This window comes from Amblyomma americanum, chromosome 4 (assembly GCF_052857255.1).
Source record: "Amblyomma americanum isolate KBUSLIRL-KWMA chromosome 4, ASM5285725v1, whole genome shotgun sequence".
Lineage (NCBI taxonomy): Eukaryota > Metazoa > Arthropoda > Arachnida > Ixodida > Ixodidae > Amblyomma > Amblyomma americanum.
The window spans coordinates 6,610,973-6,624,988 of record NC_135500.1 but is presented as its reverse complement, the minus strand read 5'-3'; the positions used below and the strand labels follow the sequence as shown (position 1 = coordinate 6,624,988).

The window sequence follows — 14,016 nt, the reverse complement described above, 5'->3', positions numbered from 1 at the left end:
AGCGTATACACTAGCAGTTCTTGAGTAGTTCGAAGAAATAAAGCGTGCGGCGTGGTTCTGAATAAATTCAATAAAGTGTGAAAGGACAGGTTGACCGGGGTCCCAAACTGAGCATGCGTATTCTAGTTTGGGTCTTATTAAAGCACTATATAGATGGAGTTTTACAGGCACGGTGGACGATGAGAAATGACGGCGATGGAATCCAAGCATGCGATTAGCGTTGTTTGACAAAAACTCAACATTCATTTTCTAGGATAGGTTATATGTGATGTGAACGCCCAAGTATTTGTAAGATGTTACTGACATTAGTAAAGAGCTGCCAGAGAAATAGGGGGCGTGATCACTAGAAAGGCGCCGAGAGACTCGCATGTGTTTACATTTAGTAAAGTGAAGAGTCATAAGCCAAGCCGTGCACGAAGAAAAACGAGAGTTAAGGTCATCTTCTAACGAAACACTGTCAGAGGGGTCAGAAATAACGCGATAGAATAAACAATCATGAGCAACAAGTTTTATATTGGACGTTACTTGTGAGGGTAGGTCAATAATAAAAATGAGGAACAAAAGAGGCCTCCCAAAAAAACCTTGCGGAACACCAGAAGTTACAGCAGTAGGAGACGAATCACGGCTGTTAACGGAGACATACTGAGAGCGATTAGACAAATCCAGCCTAAAATCTTGTTGTCAATACTGAGAGCACTTAGCTTAAGAAAAAGTAATTGATGAGAGACAGTATCAAATGCTTCGGCGAAATCTAAGAAGATGCACGCCGTTACATTTCCGTCGTCCATTACCTGAAACAAATCATTTGTGAAAGACACCAGCTGCGTTCCACATGAACAGAATTTTCTAAACCCATGTTGACATCAAGTAAGAAATGTTATTTTCTAGGAAAGAGACAAGGTGCGAGTAAATGATGTGTTCAAGGATCTTGCGTGTGACACTGATCAATGAGATTGGGCTGTAATTAAGGGGAGAATGAGTACTTCTTGATTTATGCAAAGCAACCACCTTCCCTACCTTCCGTTCACTTGGAATAGAACCAGACTGGAAATATTGGGCAAATATCTCACGTAATATCAATGTTGAGTATTAATACCGTCAATATCCGCGCAGGAAGAAAGCATTGTTTTTGAATCAGAGAGGCAATACCAGCAGAAACAATAGTTAAAGGATACATGGATACATCAGACAAAGAACACAATGACAGACGGGTTTTGTTCTCGGGTCTTTCGGCTGCTACGGATGTGAATTGTCAACTTCAGCAGGTATGCTGGCAGCAGCTGTAGGCACGCTGCAAGTAGCAGCGGCGCGATCAGGCGTTGATTCCAACTGGCAGATACGATGCGTAACAGAACAATACAGGTAGCATTTATGGTTCATATACAGCTTGTTAGGTCGAAGTGGACACAGTTAAGTGTTGACGAAGGCAATACAGTGATACGATGAGAGTTACAATTCTGCTCAATAGTTATTCATTTATTTAAGCGTGACTTGCCATCTGCTGCGAAAATGCCGTCATTTAAGGAGGCAGCCGCCTCTTCAAGCTGCTCTTCGATACAGCTTTTTAAAATAAGTTATTATTATTATTATTATTATTATTATTATTATTATTATTATTATTATTATTATTATTATTATTATTATTCCCTCTCCCCTCTGGACAGAATGCAAAAGTTGTTTAATTCTCTTTGTCCTCACCTTGACATATTCGAAAATTCTCTCCCTTCCTTTATATTGGATGTCCGTGACGTTCCACTTTGAGCACTCTTTTTCTCATACATAACTTCTTCTTCATGCATTTTGTCTTGACTACACTTGTGCGTTTGCACCGGTATTATAATGTTTTTTTCTCTCCTTAATTGTTCATCACGTGTACTTGTTTTCATTAATATTATTTCTTTAATACTGTGTACTCACGCCTGATTGTCTGTAACGCGTTCACTAATTAAATTTCTTATTGTGTATGATTGTATTTCCAGCTTGTATTTCAGAGGTTTCTTATTCGTTCATATTAGAATTGGCTTTATTCTTGTTTGTATTTTGCTATATGCTGTACTTGGCTGTTATCGGTCGTTCTTGTGTTCATTCTCCTTGTTTATTGTTTCATTTGTTATTTATATGCCTGTTGCCTGTTCTAGCTGTTTTCATTTACCGCTGCTCTCGCTGTTTTCTTGTTTTCGCTTTTTTGCTTCATGCTTGCTGTCACGCCTAGTTTAAGTGTCTTTTTTTTCTGTCGCCTTGACTGCTGCATTACCTTCCCTGAGTGTCTTCCTTTGTAGTGAAATAAATTTACATTTTGTGCGTGTGAATGGTGTACCAGCACCAAGACCTTTGGGTTGTTCCTGGGCACCGAAAAAATAAAGATTGATTGATTGATTGATTGATATCAAAAACAACTCGAGAAACGGGTAATTTAGAACAAAGGATGTTGGGCGCAGGCGGTGATGTAAGAGCGAGTGCTGCAAGCTGGTTTAGGTGTGTAGTACTGCGTATCATGTCGATTTTCAACTGTTTTCCTCGTGATTTGTACATCATGTGCTCGTGTGTATAGAACAAAAGGTGATGATGTAGTAATCTAATCCAGTGGCCAGCAAAAGTGATCTGATCGTGCCGCCCAGATTGGAAACCCACTCGCGGCCATGAAGTATTTTCTTTTAGTTAATTTTATTTAAGGTCAAGCAGCCTTCAGACACAGAGACGGACATCGGTGAAATCCAGGATTGAAAGCCTTAGTGCTGCTGCGCTAAAAAATGCCAGCCCGTGAAGTCGCTGTGCGCAAGGAAAGGCCTTCCCTTCGTTGAACAATCCATTGAACAACCATTGTGAACAGGCGAGACCTTTCTGAGGCCACGTGATTGGTGAGAGCTTCAAAAACCAAGGGTCCTCACCCTGTGTATCAAGAAACCAGTGGCATGAAGCAAGGCCTCCATTTTTCTTGAGGTTATCTGTATATGATAAAGCCAGAAAAATCTCGTGAAAAAAAATTAAGGAAATATCATGAAAATAGACACTTGTTTAAATTAAAGTCAGTGGAACTCTGAAAGTACCGCAATCAGCAGGCCGCGCGCGGGCAGCAGTGGGCTGTTGTTGCCAGAAATGGTCCAACGCGGCGAGCGGGTCGTCTGCTAGGCGAAGAAAGTCTCCCTTGCGGCCGCGTTGTTGATCGTTTTTGCGCAGAAACAACCAATGGAAATATTACGGATTGAGAGCTTAGATGAGATTACGGTTCACGAAGCCTTGAAAGATCGTACGGACGCTGCGCAACCTCTGGTTTTCTTCAGTCCCCGGGAGTGCGCGAACAACGCAAGAAGCAGGCTTGTTCTAACGCGTTCGTGGGGGGCACGCAAATGCGTGTTATCGGGAACCGGAAAAGTTTAAAAAGGGCAGGCTAGGTACGTACGAGTGGGATATAGCAAAACGCTTAGTAAATCGGTTCGCTGGGAAGTCGTGCTGTCAGTCGCCGGTCGGAGGCTTGCGGGAGGTAATTGGGTGATCCCAAGGTCGACGCGTGGGCCAACGCTCTCCGCGACCAGATGGACACCCGATAAAATCCTTTCGCGACTGCTTTCGGTCAATGGAGGAGATGGTGTGGGATATGCAGCCTGTGGGCAGAAGAAGCGCAAAGCCGTGGAGAGCTTTTGAGGAATAAGAGTGTGTCTTGGCGTGGGGACGCGTTGTGCGAATGGAAATGGTCGCCTAACGGAAAACTACAGCCAGAGCACGATTTTTCAACCGCAGGGAGTTCGCGCTCCCAAAGTCACTGAAAAGACCAGTGCGCGTTCCGTGCTCGTTGGCATCTTTGACAGCGCATTTGTCCCACAGCGAGTGACCTAACCAACGTACTCGTAGTAAAGTAGCTACTTGTTGCTAATTGCGCAGCTCTGCCTTCTCTCAGCAATTATTCTATTTTTGCGTTCTCCTGTAGGTACGTACCTCGCCTTCTCTTGTTCTTTTATTCACGTAATACTTTTTAAACTCTTTCACTTTCGCATGCAATCGATGCCCTCAAGCTTTTTAATTAGTATTAATCTATTCTTTTATTTCCTATTTGTCAACTCTGGCATTTTGGAAGCTTACACTGCTTCGTGTGAACATTTGTTTCTTGTAAATATTTTGCGCGCTACTTTGTTCTGGGAAACTACTTGATTCAAATTTCTCCTTCTGCCAGCTTTGGGACGAGGCTGATCAGATGGACTGCAAAAATAACATGCACAAAAGTATTAGAGCCCAGCAGGTAAGTGGACGTTCTGGAGTTACGTAGAGTGTAGCTGACAGATAAGCGAGCACAAGGGCTATCAGAACCCGGAGGGCTATCATCTGTGCAGCACGCTGACAACGGAATTAGCATCAGATCTTCGCATCCGGTCGTCGCCTACGGATATAAGCATCGATACCGACAGAGAAGCCACGTGACCGCGAGTTGGCTACAAAAGGACGGACGCTACGGATGTGCCAACATTCACGTTGCAGCAGTGGACATCAGCGAAGACACGTCGTAACGATTTCCACATTTGTTCGCAGAAAGCCGCTGATACCCCACAGACCCCGAATGGCTATCATCTATGCAGCACGCTGACACTGGAAGCAGCATCAGGTAGTCGCATCCGGTCGTCGCCTACGGATCTTCGCATCGATACCGACAGAGAGCCACGTGACCGAGAGTTGGCTACAAAAGGACGGACGCTACGGATGTGCCAACATTCACGTTGCATCAGTGGACGGCAGCGAAGACACGTCGTAACGATTTCCACAATTGTTCGCAAAAAGCCGCTGATACCCCACAGAACCCGAAGGGCTATCATCTGTGCAGCACGCTGACACTGGAAGCAGCATCAGATCTTCGCATCCGGTCGTCGCCTACGGATCTTCGCATCGATACCGACAGAGAAGCCACGTGACCGCGAGTTGGCTACAAAATTACGGACGCTACGGATGTGCCAACATTCACGTTGCAGCAGTAGACGGCAGCGAAGACACGTCGTAACGATTTCCACATTTGTTCGCAGAAAGCCGCTCATACCCCACAGAACCCGAAGGGCTATCATCTGTGCAGCACGCTGACACTGGAAGCAGCATCAGATCTTCGCATCCGGTCTACGCCTAGGGATCTTCGCATCGATACCGACAGAGAAGCCACGTGACCGCGAGTTTGCTACAAAAGGACGGACGCTACGGATGTGCCAACATTCACGTTGCATCAGTGGACGGCAGCGAAGACACGTCGTAACGATTTCCACATTTGTTCGCAAAAAGCCGCTGATACCCCACAGAACCCGAAGGGCTATCATCTGTGCAGCACGCTGACACTGGAAGCAGCATCAGATCTTCGCATCCGGTCGTCGCCTACGGATCTTCGCATCGATACCGACAGAGAAGCCACGTGACCGCGAGTTGGCTACAAAAGGACGGACGCTACGGATGTGCCAACATTCACGTTGCAGCAGTAGACGGCAGCGAAGACACGTCGTAACTATTTCCACATTTGTTCGCAGAAAGCCGCTCATACCCCACAGAACCCGAAGGGCTATCATCTGTGCAGCACGCTGACACTGGAAGCAGCATCAGATCTTCGCATCCGGTCGTCGCCTACGGATCTTCGCATCGATACCGACAGAGAAGCCACGTGACCGCGAGTTGGCTACAAAAGGACGGACGCTACGGATGTGCCAACATTCACGTTGCAGCAGTGGACGGCAGCGAAGACACGTCGTAACGATTTTCACATTTGTTCGCAGAAAGCCGCTCATACCCCACAGAACCCGAAGGGCTATCATCTGTGCAGCACGCTGACACTGGAAGCAGCATCAGATCTTCGCATCCGGTTGCCGCCTACGAATCTTCGCATCGATACCGACAGAGAAGCCACGTGACCGCGAGTTGGCTACAAAAGGACGGACGCTACGGATGTGTCAACATTCACGTTGCAGCAGTGGACGGCAGCGAAGACACGTCGTAACGATTTCCACATTTGTTCGCAGAAAGCCGCTCATACCCCACAGAACCCGAAGGGCTATCATCTGTGCAGCACGCTGACACTGGAAGCAGCATCAGATCTTCGCATCCGGTTGTCGCCTACGGATCTTCGCATCGATACCGACAGAGAAGCCACGTGACCGCGAGTTGGCTACAAAAGGACGGACGCTACGGATGTGCCAACATTCACGTTGCAGCAGTAGACAGCAGCGAAGACACATCGTAACGATTTCCACATTTGTTCGCAGAAAGCCGCTCATACCCCACAGAACCCGAAGGGCTATCATCTGTGCAGCACGCTGACACTGGAAGCGGCATCAGATCTTCGCATCCGGTCGTCGCCTACGGATCTTCGCATCGATACCGACAGAGAAGCCACGTGACCGCGAGTTGGCTACAAAAGGACGGACGCTACGGATGTGCCAACATTCACGTTGCAGCAGTAGACGGCAGCGAAGACACGTCGTAACTATTTCCACATTTGTTCGCAGAAAGCCGCTCATACCCCACAGAACCCGAAGGGCTATCATCTGTGCAGCACGCTGACACTGGAAGCAGCATCAGATCTTCGCATCCGGTCGTCGCCTACGGATCTTCGCATCGATACCGACAGAGAAGCCACGTGACCGCGAGTTGGCTACAAAAGGACGGACGCTACGGATGTGCCAACATTCACGTTGCAGCAGTGGACGGCAGCGAAGACACGTCGTAACGATTTTCACATTTGTTCGCAGAAAGCCGCTCATACCCCACAGAACCCGAAGGGCTATCATCTGTGCAGCACGCTGACACTGGAAGCAGCATCAGATCTTCGCATCCGGTTGTCGCCTACGGATCTTCGCATCGATACCGACAGAGAAGCCACGTGACCGCGAGTTGGCTACAAAAGGACGGACGCTACGGATGTGCCAACATTCACGTTGCAGCAGTAGACGGCAGCGAAGACACATCGTAACGATTTCCACATTTGTTCGCAGAAAGCCGCTCATACCCCACAGAACCCGAAGGGCTATCATCTGTGCAGCACGCTGACACTGGAAGCGGCATCAGATCTTCGCATCCGGTTGTCGCCTACGGATCTTCGCTTCGATACCGACCGAGAAGCCACGTGACCGCGAGTTGGCTACAAAAGGACGGACGCTACGGATGTGCCAACATTCACGTTGCAGCAGTGGACGGCAGCGAAGACACGTCGTAACGATTTCCACATTTCTTCGCAGAAAGCCGCTGATACCCCACAGAAGCCGAAGGGTTATCATCTGTGCAGCACGCTGACACTGGAAGCAGCATCAGATCTTCGTATCCGATCGTCGCCTACGGATCTTCGCATCGATACCGACAGAGAAGCCACGTGACCGCGAGTTATCTACAAAAGGACGGACGCTACGGACGTGCCAACATTCATGTTGCAGCAGTGCACGGCAGCGAAGACACGTCGTAACGATTTCCACATTTCTTCGCAGAAAGCCGCTCATACCCCACAGAAGCCGAAGGGTTATCATCTGTGCAGCACGCTGACACTGGAATCAGCATCAGATCTTCGTACCCGGTCGTCGCCTACCGATCTTCGCATCGATACCGACAGAGAAGCCACGTGACCGCGAGTTGGCTACAAAAGGACGGACGCTACGGATGTGCCAACATTCACGTTGCAGCAGTGGACGGCAGCGAAGACACGTCGTAACGATTTCCACATTTCTTCGCAGAAAGCCGCTGATACCCCACAGAAGCCGAAGGGTTATCATCTGTGCAGCACGCTGACACTGGAAGCAGCATCAGATCTTCGTATCCGATCATCGCCTACCGATCTTCGCATCGATACCGACAGAGAAGCCACGTGACCGCGAGTTGGCTACAAAAGGACGGACGCTACGGATGTGCCAACATTCACGTTGCAGCAGTGGACGGCAGCGAAGACACGTCGTAACGATTTCCACATTTCTTCGCAGAAAGCCGCTGATACCCCACAGAAGCCGAAGGGTTATCATCTGTGCAGCACGCTGACACTGGAAGCAGCATCAGATCTTCGTATCCGATCGTCGCCTACCGATCTTCGCATCGATACCGACAGAGAAGCCACGTGACCGCGAGTTGGCTACAAAAGGACGGACGCTACGGATGTGCCAACATTCACGTTGCAGCAGTGGACGGCAGCGAAGACACATCGTAACGATTTCCACATTTGTTCGCAGAAAGCCGCTCATACCCCACAGAACCCGAAGGGCTATCATCTGTGCAGCACGCTGACACTGGAAGCGGCATCAGATCTTCGCATCCGGTTGTCGCCTACGGATATTCGCATCGATACCGACAGAGAAGCCACGTGACCGCGAGTTGGCTACAAAAGGACGGACGCTACGGATGTGCCAACATTCACGTTGCAGCAGTAGACAGCAGCGAAGACACATCGTAACGATTTCCACATTTGTTCGCAGAAAGCCGCTCATACCCCACAGAACCCGAAGGGCTATCATCTGTGCAGCACGCTGACACTGGAAGCGGCATCAGATCTTCGCATCCGGTCGTCGCCTACGGATCTTCGCATCGATACCGACAGAGAAGCCACGTGACCGCGAGTTGGCTACAAAAGGACGGACGCTACGGATGTGCCAACATTCACGTTGCAGCAGTAGACGGCAGCGAAGACACGTCGTAACTATTTCCACATTTGTTCGCAGAAAGCCGCTCATACCCCACAGAACCCGAAGGGCTATCATCTGTGCAGCACGCTGACACTGGAAGCAGCATCAGATCTTCGCATCCGGTCGTCGCCTACGGATCTTCGCATCGATACCGACAGAGAAGCCACGTGACCGCGAGTTGGCTACAAAAGGACGGACGCTACGGATGTGCCAACATTCACGTTGCAGCAGTGGACGGCAGCGAAGACACGTCGTAACGATTTTCACATTTGTTCGCAGAAAGCCGCTCATACCCCACAGAACCCGAAGGGCTATCATCTGTGCAGCACGCTGACACTGGAAGCAGCATCAGATCTTCGCATCCGGTTGCCGCCTACGAATCTTCGCATCGATACCGACAGAGAAGCCACGTGACCGCGAGTTGGCTACAAAAGGACGGACGCTACGGATGTGTCAACATTCACGTTGCAGCAGTGGACGGCAGCGAAGACACGTCGTAACGATTTCCACATTTGTTCGCAGAAAGCCGCTCATACCCCACAGAACCCGAAGGGCTATCATCTGTGCAGCACGCTGACACTGGAAGCAGCATCAGATCTTCGCATCCGGTTGTCGCCTACGGATCTTCGCATCGATACCGACAGAGAAGCCACGTGACCGCGAGTTGGCTACAAAAGGACGGACGCTACGGATGTGCCAACATTCACGTTGCAGCAGTAGACGGCAGCGAAGACACATCGTAACGATTTCCACATTTGTTCGCAGAAAGCCGCTCATACCCCACAGAACCCGAAGGGCTATCATCTGTGCAGCACGCTGACACTGGAAGCGGCATCAGATCTTCGCATCCGGTTGTCGCCTACGGATCTTCGCTTCGATACCGACCGAGAAGCCACGTGACCGCGAGTTGGCTACAAAAGGACGGACGCTACGGATGTGCCAACATTCACGTTGCAGCAGTGGACGGCAGCGAAGACACGTCGTAACGATTTCCACATTTCTTCGCAGAAAGCCGCTGATACCCCACAGAAGCCGAAGGGTTATCATCTGTGCAGCACGCTGACACTGGAAGCAGCATCAGATCTTCGTATCCGATCGTCGCCTACGGATCTTCGCATCGATACCGACAGAGAAGCCACGTGACCGCGAGTTATCTACAAAAGGACGGACGCTACGGACGTGCCAACATTCATGTTGCAGCAGTGCACGGCAGCGAAGACACGTCGTAACGATTTCCACATTTCTTCGCAGAAAGCCGCTCATACCCCACAGAAGCCGAAGGGTTATCATCTGTGCAGCACGCTGACACTGGAATCAGCATCAGATCTTCGTACCCGGTCGTCGCCTACCGATCTTCGCATCGATACCGACAGAGAAGCCACGTGACCGCGAGTTGGCTACAAAAGGACGGACGCTACGGATGTGCCAACATTCACGTTGCAGCAGTGGACGGCAGCGAAGACACGTCGTAACGATTTCCACATTTCTTCGCAGAAAGCCGCTGATACCCCACAGAAGCCGAAGGGTTATCATCTGTGCAGCACGCTGACACTGGAAGCAGCATCAGATCTTCGTATCCGATCATCGCCTACCGATCTTCGCATCGATACCGACAGAGAAGCCACGTGACCGCGAGTTGGCTACAAAAGGACGGACGCTACGGATGTGCCAACATTCACGTTGCAGCAGTGGACGGCAGCGAAGACACGTCGTAACGATTTCCACATTTCTTCGCAGAAAGCCGCTGATACCCCACAGAAGCCGAAGGGTTATCATCTGTGCAGCACGCTGACACTGGAAGCAGCATCAGATCTTCGTATCCGATCGTCGCCTACCGATCTTCGCATCGATACCGACAGAGAAGCCACGTGACCGCGAGTTGGCTACAAAAGGACGGACGCTACGGATGTGCCAACATTCACGTTGCAGCAGTGGACGGCAGCGAAGACACATCGTAACGATTTCCACATTTGTTCGCAGAAAGCCGCTCATACCCCACAGAACCCGAAGGGCTATCATCTGTGCAGCACGCTGACACTGGAAGCGGCATCAGATCTTCGCATCCGGTTGTCGCCTACGGATATTCGCATCGATACCGACAGAGAAGCCACGTGACCGCGAGTTGGCTACAAAAGGACGGACGCTACGGATGTGCCAACATTCACGTTGCAGCAGTAGACGGCAGCGAAGACACATCGTAACGATTTCCACATTTGTTCGCAGAAAGCCGCTCATACCCCACAGAACCCGAAGGGCTATCATCTGTGCAGCACGCTGACACTGGAAGCGGCATCAGATCTTCGCATCCGGTTGTCGCCTACGGATATTCGCATCGATACCGACAGAGAAGCCACGTGACCGCGAGTTGGCAACAAAAGGACGGACGCTACGGATGTGCCAACATTCACGTTGCAGCAGTGGACGGCAGCGAAGACACGTCGTAACGATTTCCACATTTGTTCGCAGAAAGCCGCTCATACCCCACAGAACCCGAAGGGCTATCATCTGTGCAGCACGCTGACACTGGAAGCAGCATCAGATCTTCGCATCGATTCCGACAGAGAAGCCACGTGACCGCGAGTTGGCTACAAAAGGACGGACGCGATGGATGTGCCAACATTCACGTTGCAGCAGTGGACGGCAGCGAAGACACGTCGTAACGATTTTCACATTTGTTCGCAGAAAGCCGCCCATACCCCTCAGAACCCGAACGGCTATCATCTGTGCAGCACGCCGACACTGGAAGCAGCATCAGATCTTCGTATCCGATCGTCGCCTACGGATCTTCGCATCGATACCGACAGAGAAGCCACGTGACCGCGAGTTGGCTACAAAAGGACGGACGCTACGGATGTGCCAACATTCACGTTGCAGCTTTGGACGGCAGCGAAGACACGTCGTAACGATTTCCACATTTCTTCGCAGAAAGCCGCTGATACCCCACAGAAGCCGAAGGGTTATCATCTGTGCACCACGCTGACACTGGAAGCAGCATCAGATCTTCGTATCCGATCATCGCCTACCGATCTTCGCATCGATACCGACAGAGAAGCCACGTGACCGCGAGTTGGCTACAAAAGGACGGACGCTACGGATGTGCCAACATTCACGTTGCAGCAGTGGACGGCAGCGAAGACACGTCGTAACGATTTCCACATTTCTTCGCAGAAAGCCGCTGATACCCCACAGAAGCCGAAGGGTTATCATCTGTGCAGCACGCTGACACTGGAAGCAGCATCAGATCTTCGTATCCGATCGTCGCCTACCGATCTTCGCATCGATACCGACAGAGAAGCCACGTGACCGCGAGTTGGCTACAAAAGGACGGACGCTACGGATGTGCCAACATTCACGTTGCAGCAGTGGACGGCAGCGAAGACACATCGTAACGATTTCCACATTTGTTCGCAGAAAGCCGCTCATACCCCACAGAACCCGAAGGGCTATCATCTGTGCAGCACGCTGACACTGGAAGCGGCATCAGATCTTCGCATCCGGTTGTCGCCTACGGATATTCGCATCGATACCGACAGAGAAGCCACGTGACCGCGAGTTGGCTACAAAAGGACGGACGCTACGGATGTGCCAACATTCACGTTGCAGCAGTAGACGGCAGCGAAGACACATCGTAACGATTTCCACATTTGTTCGCAGAAAGCCGCTCATACCCCACAGAACCCGAAGGGCTATCATCTGTGCAGCACGCTGACACTGGAAGCGGCATCAGATCTTCGCATCCGGTTGTCGCCTACGGATATTCGCATCGATACCGACAGAGAAGCCACGTGACCGCGAGTTGGCAACAAAAGGACGGACGCTACGGATGTGCCAACATTCACGTTGCAGCAGTGGACGGCAGCGAAGACACGTCGTAACGATTTCCACATTTGTTCGCAGAAAGCCGCTCATACCCCACAGAACCCGAAGGGCTATCATCTGTGCAGCACGCTGACACTGGAAGCAGCATCAGATCTTCGCATCGATTCCGACAGAGAAGCCACGTGACCGCGAGTTGGCTACAAAAGGACGGACGCGATGGATGTGCCAACATTCACGTTGCAGCAGTGGACGGCAGCGAAGACACGTCGTAACGATTTTCACATTTGTTCGCAGAAAGCCGCCCATACCCCTCAGAACCCGAACGGCTATCATCTGTGCAGCACGCCGACACTGGAAGCAGCATCAGATCTTCGTATCCGATCGTCGCCTACGGATCTTCGCATCGATACCGACAGAGAAGCCACGTGACCGCGAGTTGGCTACAAAAGGACGGACGCTACGGATGTGCCAACATTCACGTTGCAGCTTTGGACGGCAGCGAAGACACGTCGTAACGATTTCCACATTTCTTCGCAGAAAGCCGCTGATACCCCACAGAAGCCGAAGGGTTATCATCTGTGCACCACGCTGACACTGGAAGCAGCATCAGATCTTCGTATCCGATCGTCGCCTACGGATCTTCGCATCGATACCGACAGAGAAGCCACGTGACCGCGAGTTGGCTACAAAAGGACGGACGCTACGGATGTGCCAACATTCATGTTGCAGCAGTGCACGGCAGCGAAGACACGTCGTAACGATTTCCACATTTGGTCGCAGAAAGCCGCTCATACCCCACAGAAGCCGAAGGGTTATCATCTGTGCAGCACGCTGACACTGGAAGCGGCATCAGATCTTCGCATCCGGTTGTCGCCTACGGATCTTCGCATCGATACCGACCGAGAAGCCACGTGACCGCGAGTTGGCTACAAAAGGACGGACGCTACGGATGTGCCAACATTCACGTTGCAGCAGTGGACGGCAGCGAAGACACGTCGTAACGATTTCCACATTTCTTCGCAGAAAGCCGCTGATACCCCACAGAAGCCGAAGGGTTATCATCTGTGCAGCACGCTGACACTGGAAGCAGCATCAGATCTTCGTATCCGATCGTCGCCTACGGATCTTCGCATCGATACCGACAGAGAAGCCACGTGACCGCGAGTTATCTACAAAAGGACGGACGCTACGGATGTGCCAACATTCATGTTGCAGCAGTGCACGGCAGCGAAGACACGTCGTAACGATTTCCACATTTCTTCGCAGAAAGCCGCTCATACCCCACAGAAGCCGAAGGGTTATCATCTGTGCAGCACGCTGACACTGGAATCAGCATCAGATTTTCGTACCCGGTCGTCGCCTACCGATCTTCGCATCGATACCGACAGAGAAGCCACGTGACCGCGAGTTGGCTACAAAAGGACGGACGCTACGGATGTGCCAACATTCACGTTGCAGCAGTGGACGGCAGCGAAGACACGTCGTAACGATTTCCACATTTCTTCGCAGAAAGCCGCTGATACCCCACAGAAGCCGAAGGGTTATCATCTGTGCCGCACGCTGACACTGGAAGCAGCATCAG

At 50.9% G+C, this 14,016-nt stretch overlaps 1 protein-coding gene across 1 annotated transcript in view; it reads left to right on the top strand.

Annotated features, from left to right (window-relative positions):
• Positions 1 to 14,016, top strand: part of LOC144127731 (acetylcholinesterase-1-like) — a 497,666-nt gene that overhangs the window by 218,073 nt on the left and 265,577 nt on the right. The gene's annotated exons all lie outside the window — the stretch shown is intronic.